This window comes from Nannobrachium achirus, assembly GCF_963921795.1.
Source record: "Nannobrachium achirus genome assembly, chromosome: 7".
Classification (NCBI taxonomy): domain Eukaryota; kingdom Metazoa; phylum Chordata; class Actinopteri; order Myctophiformes; family Myctophidae; genus Nannobrachium; species Nannobrachium achirus.
Window position 1 is genome coordinate 65247552 of NC_137816.1, and position 10013 is coordinate 65257564.

Sequence of the window (10013 nt, forward strand, 5' to 3'; positions counted from 1 at the left end):
TTGTGGAGAATTTCATTGGCTATAAGAAGTGCCAGTCATCAGAACAACCTGCTGCCATTGGCTGAATATATGAGCCAGGAAACGGAGTCATGGACCTCCTCTGAGAACATACTATTGGTTGCTATTGGGCGACTGGGAGACGACTGAGACAGGACTAGAAGCTCCAATTGGGTGAAATGAAGTGTCAATCATTGTGTGGAGCTTGGAGGCTATTTTAATAGTATTCAGTTGTAAAACTGAAAACCTGAACTGGAGTTAGAGGCAAAAACACGTGAAAGATTGTCATACTCTGACATCACGCTTGTATCCGTGACTATAGTTGTACAGAGGTTTCTTGGCAGAAAATGTGGTTTGGACTTTGTACAAACAATGGATTTTATCATGTTTACCCTTCCTCTACACAAGAACATCATTGTTGTGGAAATATATGATGTTGTTGGAGTACAATCCAACTCTAAACGTGAGTAGCAGCAGATTTATGAATATTTGTTTGTTTGTTTATGTCGGACTTCTGCGTTGTTAGCGGCGTGAGTTTCGGCGCTATAATCAAATGGTTTGCGGATTCGGAATCACAAGAATCTTAGCTTTAAAATGGTATACAGCAAGTAACACAGAGGCTTGTCTAAACGTGATTGTTTGTCAACAAACCGCCGGCGGGCCCGCCGGCGGGCCCACACCTGTTAAGAGGTTAAATAAATATATGGATATGGCTAAATCCATAACCAAAATAAGACAGAGACGAGCCAAAGGACAATCAATAAATTGCTGTATTGAAGAGAGTCAGACAAAGAGACAAAGCAGTGAGCTGCCATCCTAGTGGCAGCTTGCTAATTCTCTCTTCCAAAGATGGAAGTTAACATACAGTATATAAAGAGTAGTAGTACAGTATATGACAGTAAGATCGTGGGACTCATTGATTCGTTCCCATTATCATAACAAGAAGACAGAGACACGTAGAGTGTTGGTAATTTTCCACTAGTCAGAACTTACAGTACAACCTTAAAACATGGTCATACTGTAAGTTCAGACAGTAGTTCATAATATAACCTTATATGGTCATATGAGCCTCATACACAAATCATACAATTATGTATCATAATTCATATCTGTCAGTTGTGTGAAGCTGTATGTGTGGGGGTGTTCATTTACGAAAATCAAACCTCGGTTCAAAGTGAAGCGGTGAATCTTAGTATAGAATTGTCTGGAGAGCCGGTATGACAGCCGGTATAATAGGTTTTAAAAAAATATATAAAAAGTCCTGCTTGCTGGTCTCTTAGTTGTTTGTCAACTGCATCCCTCTATAATTATTTCAGTTTCTGTTATCTTTGTGGCCTACTAAATTTTTCAACTTCTGCTAGATTTTCAATGTATTTACTCTTGTCTGCCTTAATGCTCCTTTTTACCATTCTGTTAGCATCTGTATATTCTTATTGTGCCTTTGCTTTTGCTCTTATGCGGCTATTTGTCATTGCTGCAATAGGTGAGACCTATTGCATGTACAAGACAGATAAAACCTGAAGGCCAAATTATCATGTGAAGCTTGACCAATCCTCAAAGTATCCATTCATCTGACCGGGAGGGACACCGCACACATATTCTGGACGTACAGGATAGATAAAGCCTATTCATTCTGAACTGAAATGACCATATATGGACATGGGACACACATTTTGCTTTTTGAAAAAGCCTATTCATTCTGGACTGATATTTTGCACGTACGGGACAGGAAAAACCTGTTCATTCTGGCCTGGAGTGACCATATATGGACATGAGGTGACATACATTGTGTTTTTGAAAAACCCTGTTCATTCTGGACTGAGATCACCATATATGGTAACTAAACGGACATTCTGTTTTTGAAAAAGCCTGTTCATTCTGGACTAAAATGACCATATATGGGCGTGATACACACAAAGCCACTCATTGGAAGCGGTTTTCACCGCTTCAAAAATCACCAACAGTTAGAATATGGAGATAAGAGGTTTTTACCCGACAGAAACGATAATAACATGAAAACTTTCCCGCATACACAACTCATCTCCATGTATGGCGCTAACTGATGATGTCACGGACAGAGCGGCCTATACAAGGAGATATGCACGTGTGTCGTGTTTGATACCATGTGAAGTGAGCACCGCTCACTTCGCACTGAAGTGATTTTTCATGAAGACATGCTAGAACATTCCTGAGAGTTGGACCACACATTGAGAAAAGACGTCATCAACTAGCGACAGGCATTGAACCCCTCGAGTAAAAGATGAACTATTTCTAAACTAGACTGCACTCTGCACTCTAAATCATGCACAGAAATGTGGTTTTAACGCTACTCAATTAACAATGTTTAACAAAGAAACATCTTGCTTCCATTAGTGTAAGACATGCAATCTACTACATTTTTGGTGTCAAATTTATATATGTCACGTTTTTTTTTAGTTTCAGTGAAGTTGAGAACAGGAGCGCTCGTCGTGCAGGGCGGGACAGAACAAGAGGTCGCTTTGATCCACAACAAAGACAACGACAACGTAGCGTCGGCAGGAATGATAGCGCCTCACCCCACGGAGGTTAGGGTTAGGGTTAGGCATAGTTTTACTGAGGTTAAGGTTAGGGTTAGAGTTAGAGTTAGGCATAGTAAGCTAATGGCTAAACACAGCCGAGCTGGGCTAGTAGATAAACAACGAGAGCTGTCGCAAACGAGTGACGTCAGCGACTGCACAAGTGAATGGCTGTTGTCGCCATCTCATGGTGACTACGCAGAATTACACAGGTGCGCTGATAAGAGACTATCAAGGTGAATTGATTCAGGTGGTGTTAGTGGTGTGTGGTGAACGACAAAACGAGCGCTCTAAAGCCTCTATCAGAGTCCAGGGTGAAGAGCTATTCACTTCACCGCGGTGTAGTTTTCTAGCTATCACCTAAAAATACATAACAAAGCCTAGGTGATAGCTAGGAAACTACTACGCGGTGAAGTGAATAGCCTGGACTCTGATAGAGGCTTTACCCCAATCTCACTGAGTTACCCAAACTGACTGTAACATATATAACTGTAAAGGGTCCCAAAAAGGTGTGTGGGACCCCCCAGAATTTGCAGCGTGTGTGTAGGATCCCTGAACATTTCGGTGAACGTGTATAATGGTACTCAGAAAATCACAAGGTTGGCAGGTCTGACATACATAGAAACTGAGATTTTTTATTTAAATGTTGTTTTTATTCTAGTTATAGAGAGCAATTATAATGTATTAAGGCATATTTGCCTTAATATAGAGCTAGAATTCATGTATTTGAAGCATTTTTGCTATTACAGCTATTATACACTTCATGTTTGGATATTTCAAGTTCTACTTCTATAGTTGTTTTACTGAATAATTATTGTTGAACAAAACATATCACAAAAAGGCAAAATTATAGTAGTAAAGTAATGTAAAAAAAAAAAGAAAAAAAAAGAGGATTAGCATCATTGGTAACACCTGTGAAGGAAGTAAGGAAGAGCCCAATGGTATTGAATAGAGCAGGTAACACCTGTTTGGTGCTGGCAGATGGCATGGCTTCTCACTTCAGTGCACTCTGGAACGCTGCTGTGTAACTAATCAACTGTCTTGCATTCTAAGTGGCTGCATCTTCAACATACTGTATGTAACAGAGGTGATCTGAACCTCCCCACCCGGCTTCGAACCCGGGTCTCCCGCATGAAAGTCCAATATCTTAACCATCACACCAAAGGGACATCCCTATGGAACGAGGGCAGATACTAGACTTTTGAGGCTTCAGGCTGGGACTCTCTCCGCCACATGTAGACCAGGGGTCTTCAACGTTTTCAGGGCAAGGACCCCTTAGCTGAGAGGGAGATAAAGCAGGGACCCCCCACTACATATTGTATAAAATTGTGTTGCAGATTTTCACAGATTTCATAGCCGATCTACAAGCTCTCAACCCTCGCTCTTCAAAATAGGGATGCAAGGGTTCAAGTTGTTATTGCATTTAAAAGAATTGTCCTTTCACACAAAGATTTTGGTGGCCCCCTGTAGTAACTCTGAGGACCCCCCTGTTGAAGACCCCTGCTGTAGACTGTTATGGGTGTAGTGGTCGTGTAGGGAACAGGGGAGCACTGTTTTTTGTTTCTTCGTCGTTTTTCTTTTCTTTTTTTCAGCGAAGCGCTGTCAGCTTGTAAATGGATAACGGTGCATTTATAATGCATAGTGCCTTTATCCAAAGCACGTATGTGCATTACATTCACCCATTCACAAAACCAACGGCGGAGGAAGCCATTTAAGGCACCACCAACCCCTGGAGCAATCTCAGTCTTGCTCAAGGACACATTGACACGACCTCAGGGGAAGAACAGGAGCCCGGGATGGACCTGGGGACCTTCCATTTGGACCTCCTGAGTCACTGCTGCCACATCATTTTAGATCTACCGATCTTTTGACCTGAAGACACCAAACATCTCTGTTGGGCCTCGACTTCAAAATGTTTTTGGAAAACATGTCCTACAACACCCACCCTAAGGGAGTGGATACTATGGGTTCCCTTTTTTTTAATCTTTTTTTTTAAATATTTTTTTGGGGCATTTGGTCCTTTATTAGATAGTATGATGATGATTTGACAGGAGAGAGACACACACAGGGAGTGACACACAGCAAAGGCCGTTGGGCTTGGTAATTGAACCTGTGACTTGCTGTGGTGTGGTGCTCTTTCCTTTCACTACTCTCCACACAGCCTCTTCATTCAATTCATTGGTGGTGGTGGTGGTGGTGGTGGTCCTTTCACCTAAAGCAAGCAGTGGTTCTCAAACCTTTTATTTGTTTTAAATTTATTTCAAGGACCCCCTTTACAGGTCCATTTGGTTCCATTTGTGCATTCTCAAGAGTTACAGATGCCCCTTGTGAACGTCCATTCGGGAATCCCCTCGAGGAACCCTTGAGGGTCCCTGGAGACCCCCACTCTGAGAACCACCAGGACCCTCCAGAGGCTTCAGGGTTTCGCTGGGTCAGGGCTGGAGAAAGGCTCCAGCTTATTGGTCTCAAAGCTCCCGCCGGGGAGCTGCAGAGCCAAGCACAGCCTGGTGGGGTCCTCGGGTCCGGCGTTCTTGTTGGTGATGCCACACTCTTTGAGGGCCTTGCCGTCACTTAGCTCCTGGTTGCCTTTGTAGAGCTTTTGTTCATCCGGTTTCCTCTTCAGGATCCCCTCCACGGTGCGCTTCAGGTCGTAGACGCTGGAGGACTCCTTGGAGTCGGTGAAGATGTTGGTCATGCCGTTGCTGATTATGAAGTACACGGAATCCATCTTGAGCAGCTGATAGTTTTTACTGGTTGAACAGGTTGAGTGATATGTACACACCAGAGACCTCTGCGCTGGTTTATATACAGCTGAAGCTCTGACGTAATGAGAGTGACATAATGATGATGCGCATGTTGCCTCCCTTTTGGTGCCCAACTATGGAGATCTCTGTTTCTGACTGTCCTCCCGTGCCCGGGACTCCCTCTTTCCCAGGTGTTTCGCTTGAATGCGTCTCAACGCTAACATTTAACTTCACAAAAACTAAGCCTAGCCTACAGTAGCCTAACCCTAGCCTCATAGAAATGATAACCTCAAAACCCTAAGTCTGCTTAGGCAAAACACCTAGGAAAGAGGTTTATTAACCTCCCATATATCATGCCCATATACAGAGTACCCTGACGTCACTCCCTTATGTCATTGCGTTGCACACGCCGAGTTTGAAGTCGGTCGGTATGCATGACCATACACAGTATGGGAATAGCGGTCAGATTGGCGGCCTAGCCTAGCCTATACTGTATAATGGTGTATTCAATCAGATCGGCGGTTCTGGGCAACCACCAATCCAACCGGCTCGACACTGGGCATATAAATGTCCCTTATTGGCAATGCATGCGCCGAGTATTTAAGACGGACGGTCAGACGGTTATCGAGATATGCAAACTACAGACAGGGCAGATGTGCAGACATACATTCGTACAGAGATTTTGTGCATTTAATATTTAAATACAATTTTGATACAGGTACAATATATACACAGTACACTAGGGCATTCACCAAATATTTGAATATTCGAATATCAAAGTCACTATTCAACGTTGTTCACCAAAGTCGAATATTCGCTTATTTATATTTTTTTTATTGTTTTCTCTTTAAAAAATATATAGTTTATAAAGCTTGGCTAGATAGGAAGTCATAAGAATGAGTTGTCATCTGTCAATGCCCCTGGTGGATGAATTTGTTAATGCTCTATACCAGGGGTTCTCAAACCTTTTTAGGCCGTGACCCACAAAATAAACATATTTGAACTGGGGACCCCCACCCTGACAAGCACTTGGAATTGTATTTGTAGGTATTACATTTAATGTGACTCGGTTCCACAGATAAATATTGTGAAAATAGCAGATCTACATGCTCACAACGCCTCCCGTTGCGATGCGTTGTGAGCATGTGTAGATCTGCTATTTTCACAATGTTCGCCTCTTGCTTACTTAATATTTGACAGTTTGGCCAGTCCTGTCGAATATTCGTCTATTCAAATACTTTGAGGTCGAATAATTCGAATACTAAAAATCAAACCTCGGTTCGAAGTGAAGCGGTAAATCTTAGTATAGAATTGTCTGGAGAGCCGGTATGACAGCCGGTATAATAGGTTTTAAAAAAATAATATAAAAAGTCCTGCTTGCTGGTCTCTTAGTTGTTTGTCAACTGCATCCCTCTATAATTATTTCAGTTCCTGTTATCTTTGTGGCCTACTAAATTTTTCAACTTCTGCTAGATTTTCAATGTATTTACTCTTGTCTGCCTTAATGCTCCTTTTTACCATTCTGTTAGCATCTGTATATTCTTATTGTGCCTTTGCTTTTGCTCTTATGCGGCTATTTATCATTGCTGCCATACGTGAGACCTATTGCATGTACAAGACAGATAAAACCTGAAGGCCAAATTATCATGTGAAGCTTGACCAATCCTCAAAGTATCCATACATCTGACCGGGAGGGACATGTTATTCCAAACAGGACAGATAAAGCCTATTCATTCTGAACTGAAATGACCATATATGGACATGGGACACACATTTTGCTTTTTGAAAAAGCCTATTCATTCTGGACTGATATTTTGCACGTACGGGACAGGAAAAACCTGTTCATTCTGGCCTGGAGTGACCATATATGGACATGAGGTGACATACATTTTGTTTTTGAAAAACCCTGTTCATTCTGGACTGAGATCACCATATATGGTAATTAAACGGACATTCTGTTTTTGAAAAAGCCTGTTCATTCTGGACTAAAATGACCATATATGGGCGTGATACACACAAAGCCACTCATTGGAAGCGGTTTTCACCGCTTCAAAAATCACTACTCGTGAATGCCCTACATGTACAGTTTCTCATGGACAACCTGTAATCATGCCATGATCAGAGGTTGAAAAACAGTGCTCATTATAAAACCATACAGCGTGTGTGCAGTGGATGGCATTTGCATACAGTTTGCATACATTATTCTTACATTCCCTTTGAATCATCCTATAAATAAAAGAGGAAGTGAACTCACCCTCCTGTTCAATTAATACATCAACCACATATTCTGTTTGTTCATAATATATACAGTAACATGATTTTAAAGATGGAACACAATAGTAGGAAATGAATCATGAAACAGCTATTAACCATGAGATCATCTACCTTAGTGACGTAAGGAGTGAACATCCTGCTGTAGCATTGAGAAAACTGTCTGTCTGTCTGTCTGTCTGTCTGTCTGTCTGTCTGTCTGTCTGTCTGTCTGTGGGTTACAATACCGTATGCGCACAGTAGTAAAACATTGAGTGTTAGTTTATCCATTTGTTCCATTCTCAGAGTTAAAGGAGAAAGTAGGTCCAAAACTCTTATTTGGTGCCCAAAAACATGGTCCAACTGTCCCTTTTTGAAACGATGCAATATAATAAATTGTTGGTTGAGCTGTCCCATCCGACCAGGGCTTCAGACAGGAGCAAGGGGATAAATTACATGTCAGCCTAAAATACTCTTAGCTTAACCCATCTCGGCTATAACATCACCAGAGCACCTCCAATGTTGTACCTCCAGTACTTTCACTCTCCATTCTCTTGCATTCAACAATGGAAGTAGCACGAGACTCTGCGAGAGACGGGATTTCCAGACGGGAGTTCAAAGTTGAGCTTCTAGTAAACAACAATGCAGGTGCTCTGGTGATGTTTTGGACTGAAACTCTCCTTTAAAGAGGTGGTGCCATAGTTGTGTACGTGTCAATGGAGTTGACATTACTCTAATAGACCCCCAGGTGTGGTTATGATTTGCAGATTAGTCTTCCCTGTGTATTTTTGGTTACTTCCTTGAAAGTTGAATTAAAGACTGGGTCTCAAAAGGCCCAGTCGAAAAACACAGATTCAATTACATCATAAATGCATCCCCTCCCCTTTTACCATTCACCCAACGCTGCTCTGTGCACAGGTGCACGTTGTTTCATTTAGGTCTGTTTGTTTAGTTGTGTACAGGAGCATGTTGTTCCCTTTAGGTCTGTTTGTTTAGCTGTGTACAGGAGCACGTTGTTCCCTTTAGGTCTGTTTGTTTTTGCCTCATGCAAAGCATTAGAACTCTGACACCTGCTCTGACACGGCTGATGCAAAAATCCAATCATTTGCCAGCAGTGAAGGAGCCTGGCGGCGTCCACCAATGTGACATTATTGGTGAACACCAAACAGATGCTTTGTTGACTTTACTCCAGGCTGGGGAATTAGTCTCCTGTTCCCCTGAACATCCTTCAAACGCGTCAACAACAACAACCATCCGATCTTCATCTTACTATACACGTTGTGATGCAATTCATTTCTAAAGCACTCTTAAAAACATTTCTAAAGCACTCTTAAAAATGTCAGGAGGCACTTCTACTGTGAAAATATCTTCATCCTCACAGTTATCGTCCCTATTCTGGGCAGGTCGTAATAGGCAAATATTCGTTTAACTGATTATTTATCATTACATTAACTGAAATAAAGCAATAAGCAAACATAAAGGCATGTGAGGTGTGAGCAAGTCAGTAGTCAGTGGTGTCTGCTGTGTATGCTGTAGGCGTGTTGTATTAGTGTGTGCAAAACTAGAAATGAACAAAAGGTTTAGGCCACAAACAGGCCAGGTGGCTCCCTAAGCATGACCTGCTCCTGGGAAGAGAGAGAGAGAGTGTGAGCTGGGCAGGAGGCCTCCCTTTTATACTCCCCAGACCACACCCCCTCCAAGCTGTTCGTAATGGGCTGACGGCTTGCTCCTCCCTGCCAGGGAGGGGCGGGGCCGTCACACTCCATAGACACATACAAAACAGAAAAAGTACACAACTATGGCACCTCCTCTTTGATTAAATGTGCTTAGTTACTTTAGACCACTAATATGGGGTTCCGAAAGAAACACCACAAAATACATGCATTTATTGACAGATTTCATTGTTCATTCTTCTCCTCTTCTTAACTGTGTGTGCCTGTTATTCAGTCAGTTCAGCAAAAGCTAGGGTATGGCAAAGATTTGGAGTCCTCATGGGAAAGAGGTATTAGGCGTTGCGAGGCATTGCGAGGCGTTGTGAGCATGTAGTTCAGCTATTTTCACAATGTCCGAAAAAAAAAATATATATATAGTTTTGTCCGTTTTTTACACAGGTTTCTATGGTTTATTGCATGGGCTGGATATGGCAGCCTGGAATGGTTGTTCAAGTGCAGCTAAACTTGGCATGTTAGTAAACGTGCCACAATTAACAATAATGCATTGCACCTGTGCAGCTGACCTGCGGAACCTGGGAATATACCATTCTGTCAAGATGGGGAGAATGGCCTATAATATAAGGCCTATAATACCTTATTAAAGTGACCATTTTGTAAAATGTTGCATTTGTAGTTATTTTACTGTAATTTAACAACATAATAACCAGCACAGATACAGTATACAAAGAGACATTCATGGATTTATATTTATGTATAACTTATAGTATAACGTATTTCCCCCCCTGGACCCAGGG